Genomic DNA, 18,761 nt, shown 5'->3' on the forward strand with positions numbered 1-18,761 from the left:
TAGTGATAAGCCATATAATTATCAATATGTCAAATAGACTCTGGAAAGAATAAGTCTACATTACTGAGATGCTTAGAGCAGTATTATTGCAATACTATCACTCTTAGGGAGATTCCATTTCTAGGAAAATAATTAGTCTCTACTGAATGTTTATACCTCAGTTTTTCTCTAATCTTAACAGCACCGGTGTATTAACTAAATTCTGGAGAAGCAGAAGAAATTTAATGCTTATCAAATACTTATGAGAAACAAACTACTCACCTAATCAAAGAAGTAAATGAATTAAATTACCATGAGTTTTTACAGAGAAAAATATACATAAAAAAGTGGCAGCAGCGTTCTTAAAATTTTGTCTTCTGGGCTGATAAATGTAACAAGTGCTAACCCACTTTTCATGGAGCCAGCACTAAAAATATTTACTATGAGCAAGTATTAAAAAAAATGTTAAAGTTTTTACTTTACAGAATGTTTAGAAATAATAAAGAAAAGTTTCTATACTATGTATTAGCCATGGTTAGATGAAAAAAAATGAATAGTTTGGAAATTTCATTTTGGGAGCTACTTAAGAACAGGAGAAAAGCATAATTTGTGAGTTGTGACACATAAACATGTTACTATCTGTATGGTTAGAATGGATCTGGGAATATTATTGCACTTCAAAGACTACTTGAGGCTAAAGAACATATTTTAAAAACTCACTAAAATGATTTACTCTGTTCTGCTTCATTGACATTCAGAGAAGGTAGGGACTTATTACTTTAATTCTGCTGCAAGCCAATCTGCTGAATGAAATACTGGAATGTTCAGGAAGGATTAGAGTCATTTCAGATCAGTCCAGTACACGTAAAGCGGAGTATCCTTGGGAAACTTTAGCGTAGTCACATACATACTTTAAAATGTATACTTCCTTATGTGATTGCCATATGGCTTCCTTATCTGCTCAGAGATAGACAGTTTAAGCCATTAAAACCACAGGACATTTCAAAGTGGATTCTTCACTGAGTTTTGACTAGAGCATCATTTCAATGCAATATCAATTAGCCATAAAAATGAAATTATGATAAAATATGTTTATTTAGTGTTTGCAAATGAAAACATTAATTTGTGTTATGCTTGCCAGAAATGCAACATCGCTTTTATACAGCTCTAATTTTGGATGTTTTTAGTATCTGGAATGTCATCAGAACTTAGCAATTAGAAATGCCCACTGGCAGTACACACTTCTCTTTCAGTTCTACCGCATCATAATGCTTAATTTAATAATGGGATCCAATTTGTTCTCTGAGCACGAGCATTTTAATTATGTAAAATATAAATAGAGAATGCTTGGTAACAGAAATTATTTCTCTCTGAAAAGTAAAGCAAACATAAATGTTAGTTTTTTCGCTCATTTATCCACTGTGTTATTGATTCTCTGGAAAGTATTTAAAATGAAGATTTTTTCACCTAGAGTAACAAATTATCCAAATCAAATCAAGTAATTCCATAGTCTTAGCATTTAAATATGCATCTAAGACATTATTGTAACTCTTAAAAATAAAAATAAAATAAAAAACTTAAAAATAAATGAGGAAATACAATAATAACCTCACACGGAAAGAGACATATATGAAGTTTCAATTTCAGTTTATAATGAAGCTGACAACATGTTTTCAACTCGAGAGACTTTCAAGTAAAGGATAAACTTGTTAACATATATATAGGTACAGTTATTCTGTTAGATATCATTTGAAGTATAGGGAAAGCATTATGAAAACACAATTAGCCCACATTTCTCTCTGAACTATTGTTTTGAGACATATATTTGTAGATTTGTTCTTACCTTGAAAATACTTTATAGTAATTCTCTTTTGAATAAAATGGTTTAAATAGAAATCTCCATTAGAGTTTGCCATTCACTGAGATTTTATGTAGATAAAAGTATTATATACACAGTAATGAAAAAAGAATGACTATGACCATAAATAAGAAATAAAGGTTGAAATAAATTTAATAGAAATTATTTCAGACATATTTCCTTTATTTGTACTGAATTAAGTTACTTATATATGAGTTTCATTCCACCATGGAACTGTGTTCACATGCAGTTCACATGCAGAGGCTGTGCATTTGTTCATTTTTGTATTCTGTGCAAACCCTGGAAAGCACTTTGCATACCACTGGTGAATTATATCTTGTTAGAAGTGCATTGATGACACAAGGTGAATTGGAATTTGTACCAGTAGAGTTGGAAAAAAAAAAAAAAAAAGATTGGCTTAATCTGAAACACTTCCCTAGAGAGCATTTTCTTTAAGCAGTAATATGAGTATAATTGACTAAAAAATAGAAACATTCTTTCTGGCCACATAAGTGCAAATTTTCATGATATGGAAATAACTTTGAAAGCCAAATTATAAATCATTAATTGTTATGCAAGTAGGCAATGCAACTCAGCACTAAATAACTTTCCCATTGCCAAGCTTTCTATCATCTGTGCTGTATAGTTTTTTATTCTTTCTCGAATGAATTTTCCTTATTCTTTTCTAAGGTACAACTGTTCTTGTTTGCAGTGGATGCAGTTTTTCTCCCTACTATAAGTCCTATTCTCTTGAAGTGAACTCTCTCCCTTCTCTGTAATAGTTCACTTCCAAGGAATAAAAATATGTTGTAATCACATATTTTTATAAAACAATAATGAAAGAACAAAATTGCCTCATTAGATGCAATCTTTTTCTTTACAGTGAAGTTCACTAAAGAAATTGTCTACAATAGACATACACTACATCATCTCTCATTTCCTCTTAAATTCAGTCCAACCACACTTACATCTCATGAGTTCTAATTGCCCTAATTCTAATTTGGAGTTTGCCAAACCCTAAAGCAATTTTATTTAATTTTATTTTTTAATTTAATCTCATTTTATTTTATTTTATTTTGTCAATATATAATGTGGTTGATTATTGTGGCCCATTAATGAAACCTCCCTTCCTCCTTCGTCTCTCCCCTCCCTCCCAACAACCTCATACCTGTTTGCGTGTCATATCAACTTCAAGAAATTATAATTGTTGTTTCTTCTTCCCTCCCCCCCCCAGTTTATTTGTGTATTTATTTATTTATTTTTAGCTTTCACAAATAAGTGAGAACATGTGATATTTCTCTTTCTGTGCCTGACTTGTTTCACTTAATATAATTCTCTCTAGGTCCATCCATGTTGCTGCAAATGGCAGTATTTCATTCATTTTTATAGCTGAGTAGTATTCCATTGTGTAGATGTACCACATTTTCCGTATCCACTCATCCGATGATGGACATTTGAGCTGGTTCCAACTCTTGGCTATTGTAAAGAGTGCTGCGATGAATATTGGGGAACAGGTATACCTTCGACTTGATGATTTCCATTTCTTTGGGTATATTCCCAGCAGTGGGATAGCTGGGTCATGTGGTAGATCTATCTGCAATTGTTTGAGGAATCTCCATACCATTCTCCATAGAGGCTGCACCATTTTGCAGTCCCACCAACAATGTATGAGAGTTCCTTTTTCTCTGCAACCTCACCAGCGTTTATCATTCACGGTCTTTTTGATATTAGCCATCCTAACTGGGGTGAGATGGTATCTCAGTGTGGTTTTGATTTGCATTTTCCAAATGCTGAGTGATGTTGAGCATTTTTTCATGTGTCTGTTGGCCATTCGTATATCTTCCTTTGAGAAATGCCTATTTAGTTCCTTTGCCAAGTTTTTAATTGGGTTACTTGTTTTTTTTGTTGTAAAGTTGTTTCAGTTCCTTGTATATTCTGGATATTAATCCTTTGTCAGATGTATATTTTGCAAATATTTTCTCCTACTCTGTTGGTTGTCTTTTAACTCTGTCAATTGTTTCTTTTGCTATGCAGAAGCTTTTTAGTTTGATATAATCCCATTTGTTTATTTTTCCTTTGGTTGCCCGTGCTTTGGCACCAAGCCTGTACACTGGGGAAGGGACTGCCTCTTCAGCAAATGGTGCTGGGATAACTGGATATCCATATGCAGGAGCATGAAACTAGACCGATACTTCTCACCATATATTAAAATCAACTCAAAATGGATTGAGGAATTAAATATACACCCTGAAACAAGAAAACTTCTTAAAGAAAGCATAGGAGAAACACTTCAGGAAGTAGGACTGGGCACAGACATCATGAATACAACCCCAAAGGCGATTTTAAATACCCATTGCTTTTTATCAGTCAACAACTGTTGAAGCAGTTTTGTGGGCTTCAGATACCAATGTGATTATCCTCTGCAGAGCTCATTGCAGGCTCGAGACCATTTTCCTTCCCCGGCTGTGTCTCCTCCTCCACACCTCTACGCATTCGAGTGCTTCCATCCCCAGGCTTCAGTCCTTTTCTCTCTAGTTGGTTGGCTCTTCCTTTGGAGAGCTCATCCAATCACCTAAACTACTGCCTAAACTAGAGTACCCCCAAATTTATATCTGTTCTTCTGAACTCCTGTTTTACATGAGAGTACTTCAGAAAGTTCATGAAAAGGTTCACATTAACTTTTAATTCTATTTTTCCACAAATTTTTGAAGTATTCTCGTATACCAAATGGAATATATGTTTTGTAATTTAAGAATCCTTCCCCACCCCTAACATGAAATCTTCCCTACACCTAATTCCTCTCTATTTTTTTATCCAGTTCAATTTTTCTTCACACTGCTTAGTATTATCTGACACAATATTTTCATAGTTGTTTGTTAACTGATCTCTTATCTTCTGCCTCACCACAGTAAGTATGCTCACACCCTTAGACATTATAGGATAAAATAAAATTTACAAGCAGTATTGTATATAATTGTATTTCTCTTAAAATTATATGTAATGTAATCTGATATAAAAGGATTTTCATTACCTTTGGAATAAAGTTTAGATTTCATACATGACATTCAGTAATATGTATTATTTGATTTTAATGATCTACCAAACTCAAGTCTCCTAATGCGATACACTCTCACAAAAATAATCTTGTTCATCCTTTCATGGCCAACATTTCACTTTTTTTCAGCTTTATTGAGGCATAACTGAAAAATAAAATTACATTTATTTAAAGTGTGCAATATGATGATATGATATATATATATATACAATGTAAAATAATTACTAAAATTAAATTAATTAATTATCATCTCACATAGTGACCTCTTTTTTTTTACTTCCATAACAAATTTCAACATACAATACAGTATTTTTTTAATCTAATACTATATTATTAACTGTAAATAATACCACAGTATTATTAACTATACTCACCATGCTGTACGTTGGATCCTTAGAATTTATTCATCTTATAACTGAAAGTTGATAATGTTTGACCAGTATCTCCTCTTTTCCCCCATCCTCCAGCCCCTGGCAACCACAATTCATTCTACTCTGTTTCCTGAGTTCTGCATTTTTTTTTTTTCTCAGATTCCACATATAAGTGAGATCATGCAGTACTTGTCTTTCTGTATCTGGCTTTTTTGACTTAGCATAATGTCCTCTGGAATCATGCATGTTGTCACGAATAGCAGTATTTTTTTCCTTTTTAATGACTGAATAATATCTGCTGTATCCATTGATCCATTGATGGACACTTAGATTGTTTCCATCTCTTGGTTAGTGTAAATAATGCTGCAGTGAACACGAAAGTGAAGATATCTCTTAGACATACTGATATCATTTCCTTTGGATATATACTTAGAAGTAGAATTACTGGATCATATAATAGTTCTATTTTTAATTTTTTGAGGAAGCTCATAGTGTTTTCCATACTGCTGTACTAATGTATATTCCCACCAGCAGTGTACAACGGTTCCCTTTTCTCCACATCCTTATCAACACTGGTTATCTTTTGACTTCTTGACAATAACAGATGTGAGATGATATCTCATTGTAATTTTAATATGCATTTCTCTGATGATTAGTGATGGGGAACATGTTTTCATGTACCTGTTTGCCATTTGTATATCTTCTTTGCAAAATGGTCTATTTAGGTCATTTGCCCATTTATTAATGTGTGGGGGTTTTGTTTTGTTTTGTTTTGTTTTGCTATTGAATTTTGTTTGAGTTTCCTATATATTTTGAATATTTACCCTTTATTGGGTACATTGTTTGCAAACATTTTCTCTCATTTTGTATGTTGCCTTTCATTTTGTTGATTGTTTCCTTTGATGCGCACAAGCTTTTTAGTTTAATGTAGTCTTACTTGTTTATTTTTGCTTTTGTTGACTGTACATTTGGTGTCATACCCAAAAAATCATTGTTAAGACCAATGTCAAGGAGGTTTTTCACTGTGTTTTGTTTTAAGAGATTTATGAATTCAGGTCTTACATTTAAGTGGTTAATTCATTTTGAATTAATTTTTGTAAGTGGTATAAGATAGGGGTCTAGTCTCATTTTTTTTCTTTTCATGTAGGTATCCACTTTTCCCAAGACCATTTATTAAAGAGACTGTTCTTTAATTATTTATTGTGTGTTCTTAGTAACTTGGTCAAAGATTAGTTGACAGTATATGTGGGGGTTTATTTCTGGCCTCTCTATTTCATTTTATTGGTCTATGTGTGTGTGATTTGATTATGATTGCTTCATAATATAGTTTGAAATCAAGAGGAGTTTTGTTCTTTTTTCTCAAGATAGTTTGGCTGTTTGGGGTCCTTTTGTGGTTTGATACAAATGTTAAGATTGTTTTCTTCTATATTTGTGAAAAAATGGCAGTGGAATTTTGATAAAGTTTGCCTTGAATTTATTTTGAAACTTTTGGTTTACAAGGTAATATTATTTCCAACTGTCTCTTCTTTTGGCATAATAAAACTCTTAATAAAATAAGTTTCCACATTATTCATTAAATCTTTGATATGACATCAATAAAACATGATCTCCCTCTCTTACTTCTCTCTGTCTTCTCCTTCTACCCTCTGCTGAGAATTTCTCCCCACTAATCTTTGAGCACTTACCACATTCTTCCCTAATAATACAATTACCAAGGAAGCTTCTTCATAACAGGGAGCATGTAAGTATTTTCTTTGAATTCCTTACATTATCCAGAATTGCGTATTTTATAAGACTTCAAAAGTATTCTTGTGGTTCTTTACATCAGCTGTGTATTTATTAAGACTGACACATCTTGTTGCATTTTTACACAGAAACAGATCAAAGGAAGAAAATTCCTTCCATTCAAAGAGTGAATACATAACATAGAGTTCCACTGGACACTGTTACACATAGAAAGTAGTAGCGTTCTGTGGTAGAGTTCAGTGGATTTATGAATGGTAGCTACATAATATAACAGCATGAGTAATTTGATTATATTTATAAAGCATTTATTTATTAGGGCATATGACAAAATGTGTGTAATTTTTTGAGAGTAGCACAAAGAATTATCCTGTCCCTGAAGCCTGAATTCAACCATTCCTTTTTATCTTATAGTCAGGCTGTGCTTTTATTAAGGTAAAATAACTTCATGAAGAAAAGCATAGGGGCTGGCCCGTGGCTCACTCGGGAGAGTGCGGTGCTGATAACACCAAGGCCCCGGGTTCGGATCCCATATACGGATGGCCGGTTGGCTCACTGGCTGAGCGTGGTGCTGACAACACCAAGTCAAGGGTTAAGATCCCCTTACCGGTCATCTTAAAAAAAAAAAAAAAAAAAAAAGAAAAGCATATAAGACTTTCCATTATTTAATTTTCAAATTATATTTAGTTTATATAATGCTTAAATAAGAATGATGAATTCAGAGAAAGACTCTGGTATCATCATGTACTACTTATTGCAGGAAGATGTGGACATAGAGAATCAAGGTGCCATAGTACGGAGAAATGGTAATTGGAAAGGTTACCAAGATCACATTTCTAAGTGTGGCTTCAGTTCTCAGACTTTCCTGAAAATATGCCACTATCTGCAACTGTCAGAGACAAAACTGGCAAAATTCAAAGCTGAATATATCATAGGACAATCCCAATATAATGTTTCTTATGTTCTCTGTGTCTAAATTCTGGTCAGTTGGCCTGAAGTTAAATATGTTGTCCTAAAAGAAAGGTATGATCAGGATGCTTCCATAAATGCTTAGGGACTGTAAGTTAGCAGCATGCATCCGCATTAAGGATGATGAGATTTGCTATTCATTTTTAAACACATCACTGCTTTCATTATGCAGCTATTTTTGACTCTTAAATGAATGAAACCACATCATAAATATGTATGTGGTTTATTCTCATTGAGAGCCCCGAAGAAGTAGAGAAAATGGTTCAAGTGCACAGCCCCTCTCAGTGACACTTCAGATGGGAACACACGTGCACTGTTAAAAGAAGGTCAAGCTCTCTGAGTGTTAATATATAAATCAATATTCTTCTGTGGGATATAAGTGCAACAAGAGAAAGACATCAGCTCTGTGGCTACCTTAATGAAAAGTATTTCTCCTTAGGGAAATTACGTGAGCAATTGGGTCAGTCATTTGTTACTGAATTTTTGTCCAGCAAAGTTGTTTGTGCTCTGATCAGCAGCAACTTTTGTTAATAATTGAAGCTCTCCAATACATGCACCATAGGAATCAAATGATACTGGGAGGTGTTTCTGGTTTATGAGATAATAACTATGTTATGTTTAGAATTAACTTGGATATTAAGTACCTCTGAGGACCTGGTAACTACTCAGTTACCAGGCAAGCCACAATCTCATTTTGTTTAGTAAAGGTGGAAAACTAGATAAATTCTTTAAAGGTCATAAATTCAAAATAATAATTTTAAAAAACAACAAATTAGAAAAATTAGAGATGTTTTAATAGATTTACTTCATTTGCATTGGGTAGTGTTTTTGACGGTATAGTGCCTGAGTCATTAAACTGTTAATATGGTATTTTTAGTATTTTAGCCATTTGATAAACAGTGGGAGCACGAGGCACTGTGCTGGTTTCAAGGGATGCCAAAAAAATAGCAGAATACTACTACCATATAATGAATACTAAAGTGGAGAAACAGAAATGGAGACATATAAGTACAAAGTATAATATTGGATGATATTCACACCATATGATCCACTTGAACTGAGATATAAAATATTAGAAGATGTTTGCCTGGAATGAAAGTTCTTATTTCTTCCCCAAACTCTAATTTTCAAAACTCTTGACTTTGAAAAAGAATATCCATTTATAGAAAAATACTGAAAAATCTTTTCCATGAAATGTAATTAAAGAAAAGAATTGTCGCTAGCATTCCTACCAAGAATTCTAATAGATATAAATAGTAAATAAATGTTATATTTAAAAGTTATTAAATCAACATTCCTCCCTTTTAAAAAACAAATCACAATTACAAGATTTTGAAAAGTATTGGGGTTTTTCTGGGTTTTATTCCATGGCAACATTATAATTATTAGGAGATCTAATGCCCAAATTATTATATATTATGCCTGATTTTAAATAATCTATAATAATATGCCATTAGATTAATCAACAGAGAAAGAGATATATTTCTATATGCTTGAAATTTCCCAGTAAATATATAGGATGGGCACATTTAAATCTGTGTGTTGCCACACTTTTCAAAACAATGGGATTATAGTCTCATTATTCAGACAAAAAAGCCCAAACAGCTCTGAAGACACTAATGAATTAGGTATTAGAAAATAATTATAAAAATGGATTGTAATAAATACATTATATAATATTCTTGTATCTGTTTTATATAATTAAAACTGATAAAAATTTGCATTGGGGGGATTTATTAAACATTTAAATATTTGACCCATTCTCTTGATAATTATGTTTGAATTAAAACAAGCAAAAAGGAATTGAATTCAATTACTAAATAATATGCTTTTAATTATGGCTACTTTTTGAAGAAAAGTTTCAAGGACAAAGACCCTAGGAATAATTTCTTTAAGGTTCTCTTCTATAACTGTTTATTGTCAGGTTACTTCACTATTATTTCCATCTTTATTGCCTTTATAATTTTCTGATTCATGAATTTGATTTTGTTATGCCTCTCTTCTTGCTTGTATACACTTTTCCCCAATATTTGAGTGGTGAGAGTAGCAAGTTTTGTTGCTTTCAGTATAAATAATAACACCAAAAAAATTCAGAACTTACATTTCCACAGCCAAATCTATTTAAAGATAGAACAAACTGCTTGGAAAATTTAGGCAAAATTCCCAGCAGCTTGATTTTGATTATCTTGGCAATTGAAGCAAAAACAGTCCTAATGCTTGAATTAAGCAAGTGATTGCCTAAACTCTTCACTTCACTTTAGCTATGGAGACAAACACCTCATTGGCTTCTTCCCTAATCAAATTTTTTCTGTCTCATGTCACTAAGCAGTTTCATACATAATACATGCTATTTAGAAACTCTAATTACTTAACTGGTAAGTATAATAATGCACAGGTAATAAAGAAGGAGGCAAATTGTTTACATGGCCACATTATTCAGTCATTCTAGGAATTATGCTGGTAAATTGTCTCATACAACAGAAAATAAATCTGAACATTAATAAATCTAGAAATAATTTTTCTAATGATAAAGAATAAAAAAATAGTAAAATATCAACCTGCAATATTTTTTCCTCTCTATTCATAAATTTAGGTAGTGCTGACAATGTGACATTTATAACATTAGTAAGCAATATTTGCAAACAACAGGTTATTTTGGTTTTTGAACATGATGAGATTCTTTGAAATTTCTTATAAATATTTAAACATTGCAAGTTAAGGGCATTGTAATCTCTCTTCATTTTCAAGGTAAACTACAATAAATAGTTTTGATCCAACTTCATTGTTAATTTCTACAAACAGGCATTTTCCCTTCTGATTAGTTTCTTTTTTCTTCCTCTTGTAGTTCTCTATTTTTTCTTACTAATATTATGCAAATAAATAATTTATTTTACATTCGCTAGCCATATGTCTTACAAGGACTCTATATTTAGCATCCTGATAGTTGTAGCATGCATTACATTTGAGCTAAGTAGCTTATACACAAACCAATAAGCTGAGTATCACCTGGCAAGACAAAACTGCCTACAGATGGAGAACACTTCCAGATAACTTCTAGTTCCTCCTTGTCATATTTGAGGCTAATCTTCCCTGAACTTTTTTTCTTCCCCCTTAAATACTTCCTTAAAATTATTTATTTTCCTTGTTATGTTTTTGGTCTTTCTTTTTCTTCTTAATAACTATTTTTCTTGTGAAGTATAATATACATGTTGAAGAGTACATAAAACCATAAATGTATTGCTCAAATTATTGTAAAATATTCAACTATATAACTACCATACAAATCAAGGAATAGAATACTGTCAGCACCCCAAAGCCCTCACCTCCAATGTGTCTCTTCCTACTCACTAGACCCTCCTCCAAAATTAACTCCCTTAACTGAGTTTTATTGCAATCTCTCTTACTTTACATTTTAGGATACTATCCAATTATTTATTCCTAGATTAAATTGCTTTGTCTTCTCAGTTTTTAAGTTTTACATAAATAGAATCTACAGTATATGTAATTTTGTATGTCTGCCTTCTTTTTAAAAGAAAATTATATTATAAAAATCAGTACCATCAAATGTAACTGTTTAATTCACTCATGTTTAATGCTGTGTTGTATTTCATTGGTGATGATAAAACAAAATAGTCAACCATTCTGCTGTCAGTGAACAGTTTTCCTTTTAATCTTTCTTGTACATGTTTCCTGAATCACATAATCGTTCATTTTGCCAAAGTATATCCGGCAGTGGAATTGTTCACAGTAGAGTATGTTCATTCCTTTTCTATCTATATGAAAATGAACATATCCATCAATCTGCCTTTGTAGTTGAAACTGGTATCATTTAAATCAGCAGTGACTCCTTCACATTTTTCTCCAAAAGTTAAAAGTTTTGAGGCCCAATCTTTCCATTGTACAGATTGTCTAAGCTATGCCCCGTCCTACTGCAGTATGAAAAGTGTCCATAAAAGATGTACTGAGTACTTTTAAGTCACTGAAATTTGGTGATGAAACACATGACTAAAGGAAGTTGTCATATGATGCTCTCTCTCTCTTTTTCTTTTTTATTGGTTGATATACTTGACTGGTATTTTTATTTTTAATACATATTCTATAATGGTACACTTGCTTTTTATCTTCATAGAATCCAGAGCAAATTTGGCAACTGGTAAGTATGAAATAAAATAGGACACTGTATAAAGGCCTTTTCCCCAATTCAATCAAATGGTTAGTAGGCTACTAAATTAATAATTTAATCAATACATCATGAGCTTCCAAGAAGTATTCATTATACACACTGATTTTAGGAATTAAATCTTGAGGTGGATAAGATAGTCTGCAATGTTTTTTTTCTTCCCCCACTTACTTTTTTTTTTTTTTTTTGGCAACACTTCATGATTTTGTGTGACAGAAGGAAAACACAACCTAAGGTCATCAATTGAAATTTACTTTGTAGTTTTCTGTTTGCAAAGTTCTTTTCTGACTGGGGTAGAAAGCTGTTATTTGACATTTCTTCAGATGAATTGCACTTTAAAAAAAAACCGCCTTACAGTATTAGAGGTAAACCAAAAGTATTAGAAGTAAACCAAAGTTTCCTAGGGTAACCGCCCATTTATCACAATGTGAAGTTTGAATAGTATAGATATCATATACGCATTAATTTCATGATTTTTTACTGTTTGTATTCTTTCAGGGACCTCTGCTTCATTCTCCTCATGTCTTGAGCCAGTTGAAAATGTCTGGATGAAAAAGAGATAGATGGTATAAAATGTTATTCTATCATGTGGGCAATAAGCCCATTCCAAAATATTCCTGTAAGAAACAACGATCAAGAAGTAACTTTGCTAGCTGTTTGTTTTGGTTACAAAACAAAGACACTGGTGTGTCTTTTCAATCTCATTAAAATGTAATTTTATCCACATCAAATTCAGAAATATTCAGGGTTAAGGGACATTTAATTAACTGCGTTCTTAAGTTTCCATGTAAAACTGAATAGTAAATTATATATTGTATGATGGCATTTGACTAAATTCACTAACATCATTAAATTTTTATGTTTAATTTAGCTGGAATAATTTTTATATGTTACACTGGGAAAGTAAGTTCACACAGTAACTTAGTAAAATTATTATTGTTTAAATTTATTTTTTAAAAATACTTGATCAATAATTACTACTAGTAGAAGTTAGTAGTGAACCTAAACATAGATGCTGGCATTTTTCAAGGTCAGTCTATATGATTTGCCAGGGTGATCACATCTACTTTTGAAAACTGTACTATTAATTAATGGCACCTAACAAATACTTTTTGGACCCATGTAATGTCCCAGGAGCTATGCATGGTACTGGGATAAAAACTTTGAGTCAAAGCAGACACTATTCCACTTCACATGGAATTTATTTTCTAATATGTTGATAGTTACTGGTGATCTAGACATCTTCATTTTGACTCGACAACAGGTCATGAAACTCAAAGTTGTCAAAGTCAAACTCATTATCTTTTATCCTCTAAATATTTTCCTTTTATTGTTAACACAATATACCCAGTAAATCAATGAAATGAAAATAGAGTTTAATAACTTACTAAACATTATTGAGTACCTATAATTACGAAGTGTTGTAACTGGTACTGGGGATACAAGGCATTGTTCTCAAATGTTAAATATTCATTAATTTAACAAATATTTATTAATTAGCTACTCTGAGCTAAGCACTATTCTAAGCACTAGTGATATAGTTGTGGATATGCTAGACAGGGTAGCTGATCCTATGGGGTTTACATACCTGGAGGGACAGATAATATTTGAGTTTGGTAGAGATAGGTAATTAGATAGATAGATAGATACATAGAAAGGATCTTCTCATAGAATTTTAACTGCTGTAGGAGAAATTTAAAGGGGAATGTGAGAGTGAATGGAGAGCACAAGGCTGCATTCAAGATAATCTCCTTGGGAGTTGACATTTGAACTGATTACTAGCCAAAGAAGATTCAGAGAAAGGCTCATCCATCCATGTAATACTTATCACTGAGAAATAAGAGTTATATTTGATTAAAGAAGAAGGAGAAGCTTTTTAGTTTGACATAATCCCATCTGTTAATTTCTTCTTTGTTACCTGTGCTTTCCAAAAGAGACAATTAAGAGAGCAAAAAGACAACCTACAATGTGACAGAAAATATTTGCAAACTATGCATCTGACAAAGAATTAATATCCAGAATATGCAAGGAACTCAAACAACCTAACAGCAAAAAACCAAATAACTGATTGAAAAATGGGCAAAGAAGCTGAATAGGCATTTCTCAAAGGAAGATATACAAATGGCCAACAGACACGTGGAAAAATGCTCAACATCACTCAGCAACAGGAAAATGCAAATCTAAACCAGACTGAGATACCATCTCACCCCAGTTAGGCTATTATCAAAAAAGACAGAGAATAACAAATGCTGGTGTGGATGTGGACAAAGGGGAGCCCTCCTACTTGGTTAGTGAGAATGTAAATTAGTGCAGCCATTATGGAAAAATGGTATGGAGGTTCCTCAAACAACTGCAGATAGAACTGATATAGGATAAAGCAATTCCACTGCCAGGGATATACCCAAAGGAATGGAAATTGCCAAGATAAGAAACCAACCTAAATGTTCATCTAAGGATGACTAGATAAGGAAAATGTATATATACACAATGGAATACTACTCAGCCATAAAGAAGAATAAAATTCTGCCATTCACAGCAACATGGATGAGTTTAGAGAAAATCATGTTAAGTGAAAGAAGCCAGGCACAGAGAGAGAAATATCACATGTTCTCACTCATAAGTAGGAGCTAAAAAATAAACAAATAAAAAAAAAGGAACGAAAGAAAGATACAACAATCACAATAATACTTTGAACTGTCAAAAGGAGAGAACAGAACTGAAGTTACCAGAGGTGGAAAAGGGAGAGGAGGGGTAAGGGAAGCATTGGTAAAGAGACATGAGAAACGATTACATTGTGTAATGTTGAATACGCTATTTATCCTTTGATCATCACATATTGCACACAGGTATTGATATTCAACTCTGCACCCCACAGATATGTATAATCAACTATGTTACTATAAAAATTAGTAAAATAAAATTTTAAAAAAGTAAAGAAGGAGAAAGAAAGAGGAGGAGAAGATAAAAGAGACAAAGTTGAAGGAGGAGAGAAGGCAGCAGAGGAGGAAGAGGAACAGGACCTGGATGAAGAGGAGACAGAGAAGAAATGTCAATGAGGCTGCATTCTAGGGACCAACGGGGCCTAGATTACAGAGGGCCATGGAGAAGCTAACATGGCAAGTGGACTGTAAGTGCACCAGAACACCAACAGATGGTGTTAAACAGAGAAGTGACTTAATTTTTCATCATCATAACATATCTCTATTTTGCAGTTTGACTTGATATGAAATTAATTTCCTCCCACAAATGATGCTCCTTGAGTGTACAGAGCATCCTATACACTGAGTATGTACATTTTGAGCTAGGTAATGAGTGAATGAATAAATGAATAAATAAATGACTATAACTTCAAAGGCCTTAAAATAAAGTTTGGGTAAATTTTTGTTATTTCTTATGGCCTGAACAAAGACTAATATTATTTTATAAAAACCATCCTTTTCAAATAGAGATAAATAAAACTCAATAACTACTAAAATGCTCTATAATTTCCAGGCAAAGCAAAATTTTATCTACTATGTTTCTGAACAAAATACCAGTAATACAAATAAAAAATAAAAACAAAGCAGAACAAAACATTTAGTACTGACAAATAATAAACTTCGTCATTGACTACATTTAAGTGAGCCTTTTTTAAACATTGTTAAAATCCCTTTCTTTTATAAAAGTTGTATTTTATCGAATGCTTTATAAAATGTTTTGGTTGTTATTTCAGGAGAACTAAAACACAATTTCTTTATTAACTCTAATTACATTCTTAGTGTTCAAAGAGTAGCATACATATTGCTTATCTTTTGATTTATAAAACACGTTGCTCCTTAACATTTTGTATTGACACCTATGAAAATAGTCAAGAAGAAAATAGCCCAGAATAACCAGTGAGTGGAAAGCTTGAAGAGCTGCAAATATTTTCCAATACATCCCACTTATGAGGGCAATACTGTGTGAAATGACCTTGCAGCAGCAGATTTGGAGGCAATTGAAATCTTGCTTCAACAGCAGATCTGATACTTGTAGTTTTATTTATTTATTTTTTTGCCAAAGCTTAGCAGTTGGACACAAGAGTATTTGCTGCAGTAGTGAAAAATCAATGATTACCTCTTTGCCACAGGGCTACATCTAACTACAATATCCTGGACAACAGGTGTAAGCATTGCTCACAGATAATGCTGCATTGCAGGTGAGAGCTGAATGAGAACAAATAACAATGACATTTCCACTCTTGAAAAAGTTACAGATGGCATTAAGATTTAACATGGAGTGCATTAAAATGAAAGGTTATGGTTATTCTTATGGTATTAAGTTAGAAACCTGCTTGTTTATGGTGCTGTTTGAGATCAGATTGAGTACATTGGACCAAAAGAGGGATGTCTCAGCTTGTAGAAAAACTGAGAATCTTATATATTTTTGTTATGTTTTCTCTCATATCACTAAAAGAAATAATCACCTTACTTCACCTTTCTTATAAGATCAGTTAAAAATGGCTTATCTTTGAAATAACATTTGAGATAAAATTGAAATATTAGCCTTAACCTTCAGCAGATTGAAATGGTGACATCTTCTTGACTTACATTTTCAGCTTCAGTGATTTGGGTAAAATGAAGAAAAAAAAAGAAAACTATTTCAATTACTGTGTATTCCCCTTTATGAGAAGGTAAAATTTATTTTTCCATGTAAAACCAGAGAATTTCAAAATTAGAATTAGTCACATGTATATTATTCACATTTCTGCACTCATATTTTCTCAGTAAATTATATTTCAAAGTATATTTTCTAGTCAACCACTAATTTTGAAAAGAAATAAATTTTGGCATTTATTAGTGTTTTTAAGACAGAATGGTAAAGCTGTAATTTATTTCTTTGTTCATGTTTGTCTCAAGCTTAATTTCTGTATTGCCAGAGAAATAGAATAATTACACATTCATAAAACATTGAAAATAAAATTATATATACGAAGACCATTAACCTACAAATGGATTATATTTACCCACTTCACTTTAGTGCACTTAGACTCAGCCACTGGACAAGCTGTGATATAAATAGAAGATAACAAGCCTTCTGACTTTGAGACATTAGCTTCCATCTCAACTAGTGACTTGCTCTCAGTGATTTGGACTGTGATTCAAGCTATTCTGTGTATAAAACTACTTAGAAATTATGTGACAGATTCAGGCCAGAATTCAGAGTCCAAATGGAAAAACTGTAAATCTGTAGGCTTAGCATTCTAAACTAAATATATGACTCAGAGCAGGTGGTTATGCATAATTACAAAACCCTGTCTTAAGCTTTTAAAAATATTTATCCACCTAAGTATTAACTGTATTAAAATAATGAAATTCTTCAGAAGAGAAAAATATGAGGGGTTCCTGCTATGAAATATGTCCATGTATTTATTTATTCAATTAATATTAGGTATGTACTGCAAATAGGCAGAAAAATTATACTCTTTCATAAATGAGGTTTGGGCATTGATGATTCAGCTGTATTAGAAAAACCAGGGCAATGTTTCAGGCGGGTATTTAATGAATTTCAACGTCAGGATGTACGAAGTAAGCAAGAGCAATCGAACTGGTGAAAGGGCTCATAAGCATGACTTGCACTCCAGCTTCAAGAATAAATTAGAACCCACGGGTGGGGTGGGAGCAAGGGTAGATTGTCTGAATGTATTGTATCCTGCCATTACACTTTGAATATGTAACCTTGGTTTTACAGTGATAAATCAATAAATCTTTAAAACGTTCTTTTCCACTGAATGGGATATTATTTTTCACTTTTGTGATAAGAATGCTTGTCTCATAAAATAAACATCCAATGAAAAACAAACACGAAATTTTTTTTGTCCCGTGTTCAATATGTTCCAGCCTGTAATTTATGTTCGTTTTTCTTTTATGCCAATTTTATTAAAAACTTTTCTACCGTTCTTGTGTTTCCTTTATATGATTTTCAGCACTGAGTACTTTATGTACTACACACCTTTCTTTTTTTCTTCATTTTGAACTGTTCTGTTTCTCACCACCCAGAATTTTAAAATGTTAAAATATTAATACACTTTACTCCGTGTTATATTGTGTATGTAAAACAAACAGTACTTTAAAAATAAAATGAATATACTTTCCCCTCTCCAATTCTATGCACCCCCTATCCTCCTCTCCACAGAGGGAACCAACAATATTATTATGTACAATATTAATTAGTTCTAATCTATATTTTTATATATGTACACTTCATTTTTTAAATACGCAAAAATATATTTGTACATTTTTTGAAAGCATAAGCAAATGCTGTCTTATACTCTCTTATTTTTATTCAAAATTATGCTTATAATCTATACATATTGATATGTACAGGCTGGGTAACATACACATCCATAAACTGTTAATGTAACTGTAAACTTTTTTCTCATTTTAAAATTATTATGAGCAATAAATGTCAGTGTACATAACTTCTATTACATATACTCAAATACTTTTTCTAGAACATACATTTAAATCTTGAGATGCTCAGACATAAGATATGAAAATTTTAACTTTAGATATTGCCAAATATCTTCCCAAAGAAGTAGATGCAAGTTAAAATCTATCTGTGAGAGTTTGCGCTGCTTCGTATTCT

The sequence above is a fragment of the Cynocephalus volans genome, chromosome 3 (genome assembly GCF_027409185.1).
Source record: "Cynocephalus volans isolate mCynVol1 chromosome 3, mCynVol1.pri, whole genome shotgun sequence".
NCBI lineage: Eukaryota > Metazoa > Chordata > Mammalia > Dermoptera > Cynocephalidae > Cynocephalus > Cynocephalus volans.